Here is a 17667-nt window from a genome sequence, read left to right as displayed (position 1 = left end):
ACAGCTCCAATAGATGCGCCCTCTGGTGGTGGTAGAATGCTGGTTACAAGGTGTTGCATACATAACATCACTCCCCAGCAACCCCCCCCCCCAAAGCCAATAGTACAGTTATTTACAGGGTGAGACGATCTGGGCTTTCCGTTCCCTAGTCAATCGTCTCGGTACAAACACAGGTGCACGTGAGTTGGTTGGGCCTTCACTGGGCTGCTGCGCGACTGACCTTGCTGGGCTACTGGGGATGATGAGTTCAGCTTCATGGTCAACCGTGATGTCAATTGCAACTTGTGTGTGTATCGGAGGGTCGAAGTTGTGGTGTCCTCTTCAGGTTGCTCGTGGCTGTCTGTGAATCGCAGTTTGGTTTGGTTCAAATGCTTTCTGCAAGTTAGTCCATTTGCAAGTTTGACCTCAAAAACTCTACTCCCTTCTTTGGCTACATCAGTGCCAGCAAGCCATTTGGGACCATGTCCATAGTTGAGTACAATATCGTGTGACAAATTTGCGAACCTATGCAGGGAGACAGGGAAATAAAATGGAGTCAGAAGCAAAAGATAGAAAGGAGAATAGTAAAAGTGGAGGACAGAGAAACCCAAGGCAAAAAACAAAAAGGGCCACATTATACCACAATTCTAAAGGGGCAAAGTGTGTTAGAAAGACAAGCCTGAAGGCTCTGTGCCTCAATGCGAGGAGTATTCGGAATAAGGTGGACGAACGGGTATGATGTGATTGGCATCAAGGAGACATGGCTCCAGGGTGACCAAGGCTGGGAACTCAACATCCAAGGGTATTCAGCATTTAGGAAGGATAGACAGAAAGGAAAAGGAGGCGGGGTGGCATTGCTGGTTAAAGAGGAAATTAATGCAATACTAAGGAGAGATATTAGCTTGGATGATGTGGAATCGGTATGGGTGGAGCTGGGGAATACCAAAGGGCAGAAAGCGCTAGTGGGAGTTGTGTACAGACCACCAAACAGTAGTAGTGAGGTTGGGGACAGCATCAAACAATAAGGGATGTGTGCAATAAAGGTACAGCAGTTATCATGGGCGACTTTAATCTACATATTGATTGGGCGAACCAAACTGGTAGCAATGCGGTGGAGGAGGATTTCCTGGAGTGTATTAGGGATGGTTTTCTAGACCAATATGTCGAGGAACCAACTAGAGAGCTGGCCATCCTAGACTGGGTGATGTGTAATGAGAAGGGACTAATTAGCAATCTTGTTGTGCGAGGCCCCTTGGGGAAGAGTGACCATAATATGGTAGAATTCTTTATTAAGATGGAGAGTGACACAGTTAATTCGGAAACTAGGGTTCTGAATTTAAGGAAAGGTAACTTTGACGGTATGAGGCGTGAATTGGCTAGAATAGACTGGCAAAGGATACTTAAAGGATTGACGGTGGATAAGCAATGGCAAAATTTAAAGATCACATGGATGAACTTCAGCAATTGTACATCCCTGTCTGGAGTAAAAATAAAACGGGTAAGGTGGCTCAACCATGGCTAACAAGGGAAATTAAAGATAGTGTTAAAGCTAAGGAAGAGGAATATAATTTGGCTAGAAAAATCAACAAACCTGAGGACTAGGAGAAATTTAGAATTCAACCGAGGAAGACTAAGGGTTTAATTAAGAGGGGGAAAATAGAGTACGAGAGGAAGCTTGCAGGGAAGATAAAAACTGACTGCAAAAACTTCTATAAATATGTGAAGAGAAAAAGATTAGTGAAGACAAACGTAGGTCCCTTGCTGTCGGATTCAGGTGAATTTATAATGGGGAATAAAGAAATGGCAGACCAATTGAACAAATACTTTGGTTCTGTCTTCACAAAGGAAGACACAAATAACCTTCCGATTGTACTAGGGGACAGTAGGTCTAGTGAGAAGGAGGTACTTAAGGATATCCTTCTTAGGCGGGAAATTATGTTAGGGAAATTGATGGGATTGAAGGCTGATAAATCCCCGGGGCCTGATAGTCTGCATCCCAGAGTACTTAAGGAAGTAGCCCTAGAAATAGTGGATGCATTAGTCACCATTTTCCAACAGCCTATCGACTCTGGATCAGTTCCTATGGACTGGAGGGTAGCTAATGTAACACCACTTTTTAAAAAAGGAGGGAGAGAGAAAACGGGTAATTATAGACCGGTTAGCCTGACATCAGTAGTGGGAAAAATGTTGGAATCAATCATTAAGGATGAAATAGCAGCGCATTTTAAAGCAGTGACAGGATCAGACCAAGTCAGCATGGATTTATGAAAGGGAAATCTTCTGGAATTTTTTGAGGATGTAACTGGCAGAGTGGACAAGGGAGAACCAGTGGATGTGGTGTATTTGGACTTTCAAAAGGCTTTTGACACGGTCCCGCACAAGAGATTGGTGTGCAAAATCAAAGCACATGATATTGGGGGTAATGTACTGACGTGGATAAAGAACTGGTTGGCAGACAGGAAACAGAGAGTCGGGATAAACGGGTCCTTTTCAGAATGGCAGGCAGTGACTAGTGGAGTGCCGCAGGGCTCAGTGCTGGGACCCCAGCTCTTTACAATATACATTCACGATTTAGAGGAAGGAATTGAGTGTAATATCTCCAAGTTTGCAGATGACACTAAACTGGGTGGCGGTGTGAGCTGTGAGGAGGATGCTAAGAGGCTGCAGGGTGACTTGGACAGGTTAGGTGAGTGGCAAAATGAATGGCAGATGGAGTATAATGTGGATAAATGTTAGGTTATCCATTTTGGGGGCAAAAACACGAAGGCAGAATATTATCTGGATGGCGACAGATTAGGAAAAGGGGAGGTGCAACGAGACCTGGGTGTCATGGTTCATCAGTCACTGAAAGTTGGCATGCAGGTACAGCAGGCAGTAAAGAAGGCAAATGGTATGTTGGCCTTCATAGCTAGGGGATTTGAGTATAGGAGCAGGGAGGTCTTACTGCAGTTGTACAGGGCTTTAGTGAGGCCTCACCTGGAATATTGTGTACCGTTTTGGTCTCCTAATCTGAGGAAGGACGTTCTTGCTATTGAGGGAGTGCAGCTAAGGTTCACCAAACTGATTCCAAGGATGTCATATGAGGAGAGACTCGATCAACTGGGCCTTTATTCACTGGAGTTTAGAAGGATGAGAGGTGATCTCATAGAAACGTATAAGATTCTGATGGGACTGGACAGGTTAGATGCGGGAAGAATGTTCCCGATGTTGGGGAAGTCCAGAACCAGGGGACATAGTCTTAGGATAAGGGGTAGGCCATTTAGGACTGAGATGAGGAGAAACTTCTTCACTCAGAGAGTTGTTAACCTGTGGAATTCCCTGCCGCAGAGAGTTGTTGATGCCAGTTCATTGGATATATTCAAGAGGGAGTTAGATATGGCCCTTTTGACTTTGGGGATCAAGGGGTATGGAGAGAAAGCAGGAAAGGGGTACTGAGGAAATGATCAGCCATGATCTTATTGAATGGCGATGCAGGCTCGAAGGGCCGAATGGCCTACTCCTGCACCTATTTTCTATGTTTCTATGATCATGGTACATGCTTTGTTGATGCCGCCTGCCATCAACATGATCATGGAGATCAGGGTGGACTAGAGAGAGCCTTATCTTGAGTGCACTTTTCATGAGCATTTCGGCAGGGGGACCCCCGGTGAGCGAGTGAGGTCTTGTGCGCTAGCTGAGCAGGACTCGCTACAGGCGGGTCTGCAGGGAGCCTTCCGACATGCGATTCAAGCTTTGCTCGATGGTTTGGACTGGCTGTTAGATGCGGGCTTGAACGGGGCAGATGTGACGTGCTTGATCCCATTGCGGGTCATGAATTCCTTGAATTCAGCGATGGTGAAGCACGACCCAGTGTCGCTGACGAGGACATCAGACAGGCCGTGCATGGCAAGCAAGGCTCGTAGGCTTTCGATGGTGGCAGTGGACATGCTTACAGACATTATTACACATTCAATCCATTTTGAATAAGCATCCACAACAACCAAGAACATTTTGCCTAGAAATGGGCCAGTGTAGTCAACGTGGATCCTAGACCACGGTTTGGAGGGCCATGACCACAAACTTAGCGGTGCCTCCCTGGGTGCATTGCTCAGTTGAGAGCAAGTGTTGCATTGGCGCAAGCGAGACTCCAAATCTGAGTCGATGCCGGGCCACTGCACATGGGATCTGGCTATAGCTTTCATCATTACTATGCCTGGGTGGGTACTGTATAGGTCACGTATGAATGTTTCCCTGCCTTTCTTAGGCAGAACCATGCGATTAACCCACAAAAGACAGTCCGTCTGTATGGACATTTCATCTTTGCGCCGCTGGAACGGCTTAATATCTTCATGCATCTCCGCTGGGACACTGGACCAGCTCTCATGGAGGACACAGTTTTTTTTACAAGGGGCAGTAAAGGATTCTGGCTGGTCCAGGTCCTGATCTGGCGGGCCATAACGGATGACTTTTTGTTTTCAAATGCATCCATCACCAAGAGCAAGTCTGCAGGCTTTCCACCCCGGTGGTGGGCAATGGTAGCCGACTGAGAGCATCAGCGCAGTTCTCTGTGCCTGGTCTGTGTCGAATTATAGTTATATGCAGACAGCGAGAGCACCCACCTTTGGATGTGAGCAGAGGCATTGGTATTAATACCTTTGCTCTCTGAGAATAGCAATATGAGCGGCTTATGGTCAGTTTCTAACTTGAACTTAAGCCCAAACAGATACTGGTGCAATTTTTTCACCCCGTAAACACATGCCAGGGCTTCTTTTTCAATCATACTGTAGGCCCTTTCGGCCTTGGACAAACTCCTGGACGCATAAGCGACAGGTTGCAATATTCCCAATTCGTTTGCTTGTAGTAACACACACCCGACCCAGTACGAAGACACATCTCAAGCTAGCACTAAACGTTTACATGGGTCATACAGAACAAGCAGTTTGTTGGAACATAACAGATTTCTGGCTTTTTCAAAAGCAGTCTCTTGTGATTTCTCCCATACCCAGTCATCTCGCTTGCGTAGCAATACATGTAGAGGTTCTAGCAAGGTGCTTAACCCGGGTAGGAAATTACCAAAATAATTGAGGAGTCCCAGGAACGACCGCGGCTCCGTCACGTTCTGTGGTCTCGGCGCGTTCTTGATGGCCTCTGTCTTGGCATCGATGGGTCTGATGCCGTCTGCCGCGATTCTTCTCCTGAAGAACTCGACCTCTGGCACCAGGAAAACACACTTCGAGCGTTTCAACCTGACCCCCACACGATCTAGCCGACTTAGAACCTCTTCCATATTCTGCAAGTATTCGATGGTGTCCCGACCTGTGATCAGTATGTCATCCTGGAAAACCACGGTACACGGAACCGACTTTAGCAGACTCTCCATGTTCCATTGAAAAATAGCCACGACCGATCGAATCCCAAACGCGAATCTATTGTAGATGAACAGACCTTTGTTCGTGTTGATGCAGGTGAGGCCTTTCGAAGATTCCTCAGCTCCTGCGTCATGTAGGCCGAGGTCAGGTTCAATTTGGTGAACGTCTTCCCTCCTGCCAGCGTCGCAAATAGGTCGTCTGCCTTGAGTAGCGGGTACTGGTCCTGCAGCGAAAAACGGTTAATCGTTACATTATAGTCCCCAGAAATTCTGACCGTGCCATCGCCCTTGAGAACCGGAACAATCAGACTGGCCCACTTGTTGAAGTCAACCAGCGCGATGATGCCCTCTCATTGCAGCCTGTCCAGCTCGATCTCCACTTTCTCTCGCGTCATGTATGGCACCGCACGTGCCTTGTGGTGGATGGGTTGTTTGGCGGGAAACAAGTGGACCTACACCTTCGCGCCAGAGAAATTTCCGATGCCTGGCTCAAAAAAGACGGGAACTTGCTCAAAACCTGGGCACATGAGGCATCATCGACGGACGAAAGCGCTCGGATGTCGTCCCTGTTCCAGCGGATTTTTCCCAGCCAGCTTCTGCCGAACAGTGTGGGGCCATCTCCTGGTACAATCCATGGTGGTAGTTCATGCACCGCTCCATCATAGGAGACTTTTACTGCTGCACTGACAATTACAAGGATGAGCTCTTTAGTGTAAGTTCTCAGCTTGGTATGAATAGGGCTCAGCTTGGACCTTTGTGCCTTGTTGTACCACAGCCTCTCGAAGGCCTTTTTGCTCATGATAGACTGACTCGCACCCGTGTCCAATTCCATGGATACTGGAATTCCGTTCAGCTCAACTGTTAACATGATCGATGGACATTTCATGGTGAAGGTGTGTATCCCGTACACTTCTGCCTCCTCGGTTCGAGTCTCTAGTTCAGTTTGATCCGCCATGGATCGGTCAACATGGTGGTTTGCAGGGTTTGAAGCTTGGCTGCACATTTGCTGGAGGTGTCCCATTGTTCCACAGCCTTTGCATGCATAGTGTTTGAAGTGGCATTGATGGGCTCGATGATCACCTCCGCAGCGCTAACAAGGTGTTAATTGCCTCGCATTCACACTTGATGGTGGACTCTGAGTCATCTGAGGTCGTGCAGCTGCAGGCGTGTACATTCTGCCATATGCATTCCTGCCTGAAAACGATGTTACTTTGTATACAGTACTTGCCGATGCAACTTTATGCTGCAAAATTTGTTTGGTGTTATTGCTGATGGACATAAATGCCTGGGCTAACGTTATGGCTTTGCTCAGGTTCGCTGTTTCAACAGTCAATAGTTTGCAAAGGATAACCTCATGGCCAATGCCAAGCACAAAAAAGTCTCTTAGCATTTGCTCCAGGAATCCACCAAATTCGCAATGTCCTGCAAGGTGCCTTAGTTCGGTGACGTTGCTCGCCACTTCCTGGCCTTCAGACCGTTGACATGTATAAAATTGATACTTTGCCATCAGAATGCTTTCCTTCAGATTTAGGTCCTCTCGGACCAGCATACACAGTTCTTCATACGATTTGGTTGTTGGTTTCACCGGAGCAAGAAGATTCTTCATGAGGCCATAGATTGTTGCCCCGCAGACGGTGAGGCGGATCGCCCTTCGTTTGGCAGCGTTTTCATTTCCTTCCAGCTCGTTGGCCACGAAGTATTGGTCGAGTCGCTCCACAAAGGCCGCCCAATCGTCAACTTCTGAGAATTTCACCAGGATACCAACAGTTCTCTACATTTTTGTGTGATTGTTCGTTATCTATTACTCATCGCCAGTTGTTATGTCTCAAATAAAGCAATGTGACTGAGTGCTGTAGACTTCAGTTAGTGTGACCTCAGTCTCTTTATTCTGACTTCAGAGTGCCTGCACAGCATGGGAGGCCTGCTTATATGCAGTGCTCCCAAGGGATGCTGGGATCCCTTGGGACTCCAACAGATGTGCCCTCTGGTGGCGGTAGAATGCTGCTTACAAGGTGTTGCATACATAACAGTGTTATTGTTAAGGCTTTGTTTCATTTTCTGCTTGGAAAGGATAGAGATGATTGCCCTTTCCTCAGCTGGCTGTGAGTTACATCAATGAAGCACACTCCGAGTGTTTTTTCTTCTGAAAAATCCCTTATTTAAAGAACAGAGAATCAATTTGAGAGGGTATTAAATGAGACAAAATTAAAAGCTCTTGATCTGAATGCACGCAGCATTCGTAACAAGATAGATGAATTGACGGCACAAATAGAAATAAATGGGTATGATCTGGTAGCCACTACAAAGACATGGTTGCAAGGTGACTAAGGCTGGGAACTGAATATTTAGTGGTATTTACCATTTCGGAAGGATAGGCAGAAAGGAAAAGGAGGTGGGTAGTTCTGTTAATAAAGAATGAGATCAGTGTAGTAGTGAGAAATGATATTGGCTCAGAAGATCAAAATATAAAATCAGTTTGGGTGGAGATAAAAAATAATAAGGGGAAGAAGTCACTGGTGGGCGTAGTCTATAGGCTCGCTACAGTAGCCACACTGTTGGACAGAATATTAATCAAGAAATAAGGGAGGTTTGTAAGAAAGGTACGGCAATAATCATTGGTGATTTTAATCTTCATATTGATTGGACAAATCAAATTGGCCCAGGTCGCCTTGAGGAAGAGTTCATAGAGTGTACGGAACTGTTGGATTCAAATAGTCTTTCCTCTCGCCTGGCAAAGATCTTGACTGGGAGAATCCTTGACCTGTACATTGTGGAACCAACCAGGGAGCAGGCTATCTTAGATCTGGTACTGTGTAATGAGAAAGGATTAATAACTGATCTCATAGTAAAACATCCTCTCGGAAAGAGTGATCATAGCATGGTTGAATTTCAAATTCAGTTGGAGGGTGAGAAAGTTGGGTCTTAAATAAATAAAGGCGATTACAAAAGGTATGAAGGCAGAGTTGGCTAAAGTAGACTGGGAGAATAGATTAAAGTGTAAGATGGTTGAGGGGCAATGTTAGACATTTAAGGAGATATAGATTAGTGGGAGGCCAGAGGATTAGGACATTTTTAAAAACCAGCAAAAAATGACTAAAAAAATAATAAAGAGAGAGAAGATGGATTATGAGAGTAAACTAGCAAGAAATATAATAACAGATAGTAAGAGTTTCTCCAGGATTATAAAAAGGAAGAGAGAAGCTAAAGTAAACCCTTAGAGGTTGAGACTGAGGAATGAATAATGAGGAACAGGGAAATGGCAGACACTCTGAACAAATATTTTGTATCGGTCTTCACGGTAGAAGACACTAAAAACATCCCAATAATAGATATTAAGGGGCTATAGGGAGGGGGGGAACTTAAAACAATCACTATCACTAAAGAAAAAGCACTCAGTAAAATAATGGGACTAAAGGTGGACAGGTTCCCTGGACCTGATGACCTGCATCCTAGGGTCTTAAAAGAAGTGGCTGCAGAGATGGTGGATGCTTTGGTTGCAATCTACCAAAATTCCTTGGATTCTGGAGAGGTCCCAGCAGATTGGAAAACCGCAAATGTAACGCCCCTATTTTAAAAAGGGGGAAGACAGAAAACAGGAAACTATAGACCAGTTAGCCTAACATCTGTCATATAGACCATATAGACCATCTGTCATTGGGAAAATGCAGGAGTCCATTATTAAGGAAGCAGTAGCAGGACATTTGGAAAAGCATAATACAGTCAAGCAGAGTCAGCATGGTTTTATGAAAGGGAAATCATGCTTAACAAATTTGCTGGAGTTCTTTGAGGATGTAAAGAGCAGGGTAGATAAGGGGGAACCAGTGGATGTGGTGTATTTGGATTTCCAGAAGGCATTCGATAAGGTGCCACATAAAGGATTACTGCACAAGATGAGAGCTCACGGTGTTGCAGGTAATGTATTAGCATGGACAGAGAATTGGCTAACTAACAGAAAACAGAATCGGGATAAATGGGTTGGCAAACAGTAACTAGAGGAGTGCCACAGGGATCGGTGCTGGGACTTCAACTATTTACAATCCATATTAATGACTTGGATGAAGGGACCGAGTGTAATGTAGCCAAGTTTGTTGATGATACAAAGATGGGTGGGAAAGCAAGTTGTGAGAAGGACACAAAAAAATTTGCAAAGGGATATACATAGACTAAGTGAGTGGGCAAACATTTGGCAGATGGAGTACAATGTGGGAAAGTATGAGGTTATCCACTTTGGCAGGAAAAATAAAAAAGCAAATTATTATTTAAATGGAGAGAGATTACAAAATGCTGCAGTACAGAGGGACCTGGGGTTCCTTGTGCATGAAAAAAAAATGTGTATGTGGGTACAGCAAGTAATCAGGAAGGCAAATGGAATTTTGGTCTTTATTGCAAGAGGGGTGGAGTATAAAAGCAGGGAAGTCCTGCTACAACTGGCTAGTGGTAAGACCAAACCTAGAGTCCTGCACGCAGTTTTTTTTATCTCCTTATTTAAGGAGGGATATATTTGCATTGGAGATTGTTCAGAGAAGGTTCACTAGGTTAATTCCTGAGATGAAGGGGTTGATTTATGAAGAAAGGTTGAGCTGGTTGGAACTATACTCATTGGAGTTTAGAAGAATGAGAGGTGATTTTATTGAAACATATAAGAAACTGAGGGGGCTCGACAAGGTAGATGCAAAGAGGATGTTTGCAATGGGGGAATCTAGAACTAGGGGAGCCATGGTATAAGAATAAGGGGGTAACTCGTTTAGCACATGTAATACACCATCCTATGTGCTACTTTTAGAATCAATAAGAACAGAGGAAAGAATGGTAGAGAAATTGGCTAACTCCCAAAAACGGGCATGGGATTAACCCGTGCCCATTCATTGCATTGCAGGCAGCATGTTAAATTGGTGGTGCCTGCTATTTTACATGATTGCTGCATGCAGCCAGTGCTACACTCACTGTTCATTGGCTGCATGCCTCAGCAAGTGCCCAATATCACAAGTAGCTAGCGCTACTTAAAGGCAGCCTGCACCTCTAAAAGAGGTGATGCATTGTGGCTGCAAGAAGTGGTGGGAGTTATTTTGAAACTAATTCTGTGCTCTGATACTATGAACAATGGCTGAACATGTGCGAGACCGTGCACCATGGATTTCAGACACTACACCGGAGGGCTTGGTGGAAGCGGTGGAAAGGAGGAGAGACACCCTGTATCGGAACGGAGTAGGAGGCCCTCCAGACAGATGCTCAGTAGACAGTGGGAAGAAGTAGTGGCAGAACTCATTGTCAGGAGTGATACTCCAAGAATATGGATGCAGTGCAGTTAGAACTTTAACAATCAGAGACGAGGAGCTAAAAATGTGATTGCCCCCAAAAACAGATCCACACAGGAATAGCAGAGAGAGAGCTCAAAGATTCTCCGACGCAATACTGGAGGCCTTAGTGCAGGAGGTGGACAGGAGGAGAGAAGTCCTGTATACGCAGGGGGCCAGGAGGCCCTCCAGACAGACATTGCAAAGGCAGTGGGAGCAGTTAGCTGTGGAGGTAAATGGCAGCAGTGTTGCCCCGAGGACCTGGATGCAGTGTCGAACGAAGTTCAATGACCTCACATGAGTGGTCAAAGTCACTGACTGCATCTTCAAATCCTATTCAACTATGACAGCCACATCATCCAAACACATTACACCACACTTCCCTCTCCCTTGCAGGACAAGGTGGCTCATAACTAGAGGCAGCAGTAGGTAACCAGAGGGGGAAAGGCCCGTCTGTGTATCCTAACCCCGATGGAGGAGACGGTGCTTGGCATTATTGGAGCGGCCATGACTCCGTCCATGGCAAGTGGCAGGGCTGAAACCATTGAAGCTGATGGTATGCTCATACCTAATCCATCTTCTCACATCTCACTTCCTCTTCATCCCACAATCTCTTTTGATTTACAAGTTCCGCATGGTCTAAGCATGCACCTCTTGCTTTACCCCCTCCCTTCACCATAACCCTACCCTTGTGCCTTTCTCCTTTCAGATACCCAAGAACTGCATGATATTTCAAATTTCCTATTCCCTTCTTAGGTGGTCCCTCGAATAATAGAAACATAGAAAATTGGTGCAGGAGTAGGCCATTCGGCCCTTCGAGCCTGCACCACCATTCGATAAGATCATGGCTGATCATTCCCTCAGTACCCCTTTCCTGCTTTCTCTCCATACCTCTTGATCCCATTAGCCGTAAGGGCCATATCTAACTCCCTCTTGAATATATCCAATGAACTGGCATCAACAACTCTCTGCAGCAGGGAATTCCACAGGTTAACAACTCTCTGAGTGAAGAAGTTTCTCCTCATCTCAGTCCTAAATGGGCTACCCCTTACCCTAAGACTGTGTCCACTAGTTCTGGACTTCCCCAACATCGGGAACAATCTACCTGCATCTAACCTGTCCCGTCCCATCAGAATCTTGTATGTTTCTATGAGATCCCTTCTCATCCTTCTAAACTCCAAAGTATAAAGGCCTAGTTGATCCCGTTTCTCCTCATATGTCAGTCCGGCCATCCCAGGAATCAGTCTGGTGAACCTTCACTGCACTCCCTCAATAGCAAGAACATCCTTCCTCAGATTAGGAGATCAAATTGAACACAATATTCCAGGTGAGGCCTCAACAAGGTCCTGTACAACTGCAGTAAGACCTCCCTGCTCCTATACTCAAATCCCCTAGCTATAAAGGCCAACATACCATTTGCCTTCTTTGCTGCCTGCTGTACCTGCTTGTCAACTTTCAATGACTGATGAACCATGACACCCAGGTCTCGTTGCACCTCCCCTTTTCCTAATCTGCCACCATTCAGATAATATTCTGTCTTCGCGTTTTTGCCCCCAAAGTGGATAACCTCACATTTATCCACATTATACTGCATCTGCCATGCATTTGACCACTCACCTAACCTGTCCAAGTCACCCTGCAGCCTCTTAGCTTCCCCCTCACAGTTCACACCGCCGCCCAGTTTAGTGTCATCTGCAAACTTGGAGATATTACACTCAATTCCTTCATCTAAATCATTAATGTATATTGTAAAGAGCTGGGGTCCCAGCACTGAGCCCTGCGGCACTCCACTAGTCACTGCCTGCCATTCTGAAAAGGACCCGTTTATCCCGACTCTCTGCTTCCTGTCTTCCAACCAGTTCTCTATCCATGTCAGTATATTACCCCCAATACCATGTGCTTTGATTTTGCACACCAATCTCTTGTGTGGGACCTTGTCAAAAGCCTTTTGAAAGTCCAAATACACCACATCCACTGGTTCTCCCTTGTCCATTCTACTAGTTACATCATCAAAAAATTCCAGAAAATTTGTCAAGCATGATTTCCCCTTCATAAATCCATGCTGACTTGGACCGATCCTGTCACTGCTTTCCAAATGCACTGCTATTTCATCCTTAATAATTGATTCCAATATTTTCCCCACCACTGATGTCAAGCTAACCGGTCTATAATTACCCGCTTTCTCTCTCCCTCCCTTTTTAAAAAGTGGATGACTTGTTTCCACACCAAAAATGGATGAGTTCAATGAATTCACAGGTGTTTCAATGAAGGACCTAATATTCCAGGTCCCGAATTGCATATTGAAGGATGGAAGGTGCCTGTGCGTGGATTTTTAGCACAACAGCCACCACACGGGCTTGACAGAGCTTGGTCTTGATCCAGTGGCAAGAGTTAACCAAAACGACTGGAGACCAGCTCTGCTGCATGGACCTAGTACACGCACATATCGCCGTGTTGGCTGGCCCATGCTACCCCTCGGCCCAAGTCTCTCCTGGGCCACGAACTCACGCCTCTCCTGAGTCCCGATCACATTGCTCTGCAATCTCTCGCTGCTCCTTCGCCCCGACCTTGCCACTCCTGCTGTACCTGCCCACGCTCCAATCATGGGCTTGGGTTACAGTGATGACTAATCCAGTCATCCACTTCACTGCCGTCGCCCTCCTGCACCAGCTTGCGCTGCTCCCCGGAGTGGTATGTCGCACGCTGCTCCCAGGGCCGCTCGCTGCTCGCATTTTATGACCCCGACCTGCCACTGATTTTCCCACACAGGTCGGAGCCACCACGCCAAACTTCCATTGCAGCACAAGCAGAAGCCACCCAATGTCTGAGTATTGCAGTGGAAGCTCAGACTAAAGTCATGCAAGCTCAGCTTACTCAGACAGCTGCCATTATGGTTGCGGTTACCAATGTTGAAAAGGGTTTGCAGGTTGTGACAGCAGTTCAGCAATTTGTCCTCCAACAGATTACTAGGATCGCTGAGGCATCGCCCCGGGGGAGTGGCAGTGGCTCCATGGAACAAGAACCTATTGTCTTTTCTCAGGATTACAGCATTCGTCCTCCCACCACTGCCACTCTGTCAGTGCCCTTGCTGTTGCCTGTCAGCCCAGAATGCTGCTGCCCATGCTGCAGTCGTGCAGTCTAAAGCTGGGCGTTCTAAGCCCAGAGCTGCTCGAGAGCATCCTGCAAGGCCATCTGCCCTACTAAAAGTCAACAGCCTTTCACCAGCCGTGCTGCAGCCACTGTGGTAACACTTTGTAGGAGCACAAGGACAGGAAAAGGCACACTGAAGACATGCACTAAGAGAATGCACAAGGGTGATTAGCAGACTTTTTTATGTAATATTGGATGGATTGATGTATAAAGTTGATGTGGAATGTTTGTTTTGGGGTGGACTTTATTGTAGCATTGTAGCCAAGAGGACTCTGTAATGGTCTGCAACAGAGGGAAGGTAAGGTGTGGGTGAATGGGGAATCGGGGTTGCGTTCACTGATATCGCAGTCAAATCAGTTGATTTTGGGCAGCCCGGCCAGAAAGGGTCTGACTTGGTTGCATCCTCCCTTCCTGCTCCCCCTCCTCCTCCTCAGCTCTTTGCTGTAAACAAAAGGCAGATAAATCCCCTGGACCTCTCGGCTTGCATCCTAGGGTCTTAAGAGAAGTAACGGCAGGGATTGTGGATGCACTGGTTGTAATTTACCAAAATTCCCTGGATTCTGGGAAGATCCCAGCAGATTGGAAAACTGCAAATGTAACGCTACTATTTAAAAAAGGAGGCAGACAAAAAGCGGGAAAATTTAGACCAGTTAGCCTAACATTTGTGGTTGGGAAAATGTTGGAGTCCATTATTAAAGAAGTAGAAGCAGGACATTTGGAAAAGCATAATTCAGTCAGGCAGAGTCAGCGTGGATTTATGAAAGGGAAGTTATGTTTGACAAATTTGCTGGAATTCTTTGAGGATGTAACAAACAGGGTGGATAAAGGGGAACCAGTGGATGTGGTGTATTTGGACTTCCAGAAGGCTTTTGACAAGATGCCACATAAAAGGTTACTGCACAAGATAAAAGTTGACGGGGTTGGGGTTAATATATTAGCATGGATAGAGGATTGGCAAACGAACAGAAAACAGAGAGTCGGGATAAATGGTTCATTCTTGGGTTGGCAATCAGTAACTAGTGGGGTGCCGCAGGGATCAGTGCTGGGACCCCAACTATTTACAATCTATATTAACGATTTAGAAGAACAGACTGAGTGTAACGTAGCCAAATTTGCTGACGATACAAAGATGGGAGGAAAAGTAATGTGTGAGGAGGATACAAAAAATCTGCAAAAGGACATAGATATGCTATGTGAGTGGGAAAAATTTGGCAGATGGTGTATAATGTTGGAAAGTGTGAGGTCATGCACTTTGGCAGAAAAAAAATCAAAGAGCAAGTTATTATTTAAATGGAGAAAGATTACAAAGTACTGTAATACAGTGGGACTTGGGGTACTTGTTCATGAAACACAAAAGGCTAGTATGCAGGTACAGCAAGTGATCGGGAAGGCCAAGGGAATCTTGACCTTTATTGCAAAGGGGATGGAGTATAAAAGCAGGGAAGTCTTACTACAGCTATACAGGGTATTGGTGAGGCCACCGGGAATACTGCGTACAGTTTTGGTTTCCATATTTACGAAAGGGTATACTTGCTTTGGAGGCAGTTCAGAGAAGGTTCACCAGGTTGATTCCAGAGATGAGGGGGTGGACCTATGAGGAAAGGTTGAGTAGATTCAGCCTCTGCTCATTGGAATTCAGAAATTTGAGAGGTGATCTTATCGAAACATATAAGATTATGAGAGGTCTTGACAAGGTGGATGCAGAGAGAATGTTTCCACTGATGGGGGAGGCTAGAACTAAGGGGCATAATCTTAGAATAAAGGGCCGCCCATTTAAAACTGAGATGAGGAGAAATTTATTTTCTCAGAGGGTTGTGGATCTGTGGCATTCGCTGCGTTAGAGAGCTGTGGAAGCTGGAACATTGAATAAATTTAAGACGGAGATAGACAGTTTCTTAACCGATAAGAAAATAAGGGGTTATGGGGAGTGGGCAGGGAAATGGACCTGAGTCCATGATCGGATCAGCCAAGATAGTATTAAATGGCAGAGCAGGCTCGAGGGGCCATATGGCCTACTCCTGCTCCTATTTCCTATGTTCTTATGTTCTTATGTATACCTAATGGCAAAGGTTGTACAGCATGCAACAGACCACAACGAATCTTGAGACGCACTTTGGTGAGTACTGCAGGGCTCCCCCAGATAGCGGAAGTGTTGTTTAAGGACCCCAATGGTCTGCTTGATCACATTCCAAATGGCAGCATGGCTTTCATCATATGCATGCTGCCCAATTGCTGTTCAGTTGCGCAACGGAGTCATGAGCCAGATGGTCAGCAGAGAGCCATCTGGTTTGTCGTGCGGATGATACAGCGGATTGCCGCAGAATGAAGGCAATATGGCTGTTGCTGGGATGCCAAGCATTCACTTGCATGATGCACTGAGTATGGTCGCACACCAGTTGAGCATTGAGAGAGTGGAATCCTTTCTGGTTGCAGTATTTCTCCGAGTTAACATGCAGTCTGCATGTGTATGTAGTCAATGGCTCCCTGCACCATTGGGAAGTCTGCTATCCTGGCAAAGCACGTCCTCGCTCCACCTCTGGAAGGAGAGAATGAAATGTGGGCACCCCTCTTTGCATACAGAGCCTCAGCGACCTTCCTTATGTAAAGGTAAATAGCGAACTGTGAGATGTTGCAAATGTCGCCTGTTCCAGACTTGAGGGAGCCCAATGCATAAAAATTCAAGGCAACGCTCACCTTTACAGCCACTGGCAATGCTGTCTTTGCCCTACTCTGACAGGTGGCAGATATCAGTGAATGCCTTCTTAGTGAAGCATAGATGTTGCATGCACTGTTCCTCGTTGAGGTTGAGGTAGGAGACCCTGAAGACCCTGGGTGGATATGGTCTCCAGCTGAGATCCCTTCTCCCCACTCTCCCTCTTCAAGCAGCTTGTCCTTCTCTGTGTCACCTCTGCTTATACACCCTATCAAGTAGTCTGGAGGACAAGTTCTCAGAATACATTCAAGATAGTTTCAACAACAAAAACTTGTATTTATATAGCGCCTTTAATGTAGTAATTCATCCCAAGGCACTTCACAGGAGTGTTATAAGACAAGAAACATTTTTTTTAAAATTGTTTCCCAGTCAAGGAACAGGCTATTTTAGATCTTGTATTGTGTAATAAGACAGGGTTAATTAGTAATCTCATAGTAAAGGACCTTCTGGGAAGAGTGATCATAATATGATAAAGTTTCATGTTGAGTTTGAGAATGAAATACCGTATATACTCGCGTATCCTACGATCTCACGTATCATGCGACCCCTAAATTTTCGTCCCCAAAACATGATTTTATCATATATCTTATGTATCATGCGAGTCACTTTTTTGAGATACCAGATGACACTAGGCTAGGCTTTCAAACAAGTTTAACAAGTACCCAACTCGTAACAAGTACCCTAACACATAACAACGATCGAATACAGACCTTAACAACCGAATCATGAAACGACTCTTCCGCCGTAAACAACCGAATGAGAAACAGCTGTTTTGCATTCTACCCTTAGCCACTATGGAGAAAAGATCTGCGAAGAAATATACTGCCAAATTTAAGCTGCAAGTTGTTGCCGAAGCGGAACAAAGCAACAACGTTAAAGCTGCAAAGCTGTTTGGTGTCGGAGAAAGCCGTGTCCGAAACTGGAGAAAACAAAAAGAAAAATTGACTTACCGTAAATGGATACGGTCTGCTTAACGGCCTAACAGCCTAATCTTGGCCAGCACTTCACACCCGCAAATTTTGTATCTCGCGTATCATGCTACCCCCCAAATTTAGGTTACAATTTAGGTCTTCAAAAGTCGCATGATACGCGAGTATATACGGTACTTCAAACAGAAATGAGAGTCTTATCTTAAATAAAGCCAAATACATATATATGAGGGGCGAGTTAGCTAAGATAGATTG

This window comes from Pristiophorus japonicus, chromosome 5 (genome assembly GCF_044704955.1).
Source record: "Pristiophorus japonicus isolate sPriJap1 chromosome 5, sPriJap1.hap1, whole genome shotgun sequence".
Lineage (NCBI taxonomy): Eukaryota > Metazoa > Chordata > Chondrichthyes > Pristiophoridae > Pristiophorus > Pristiophorus japonicus.
Note: the sequence above shows the minus strand (reverse complement) of the source record.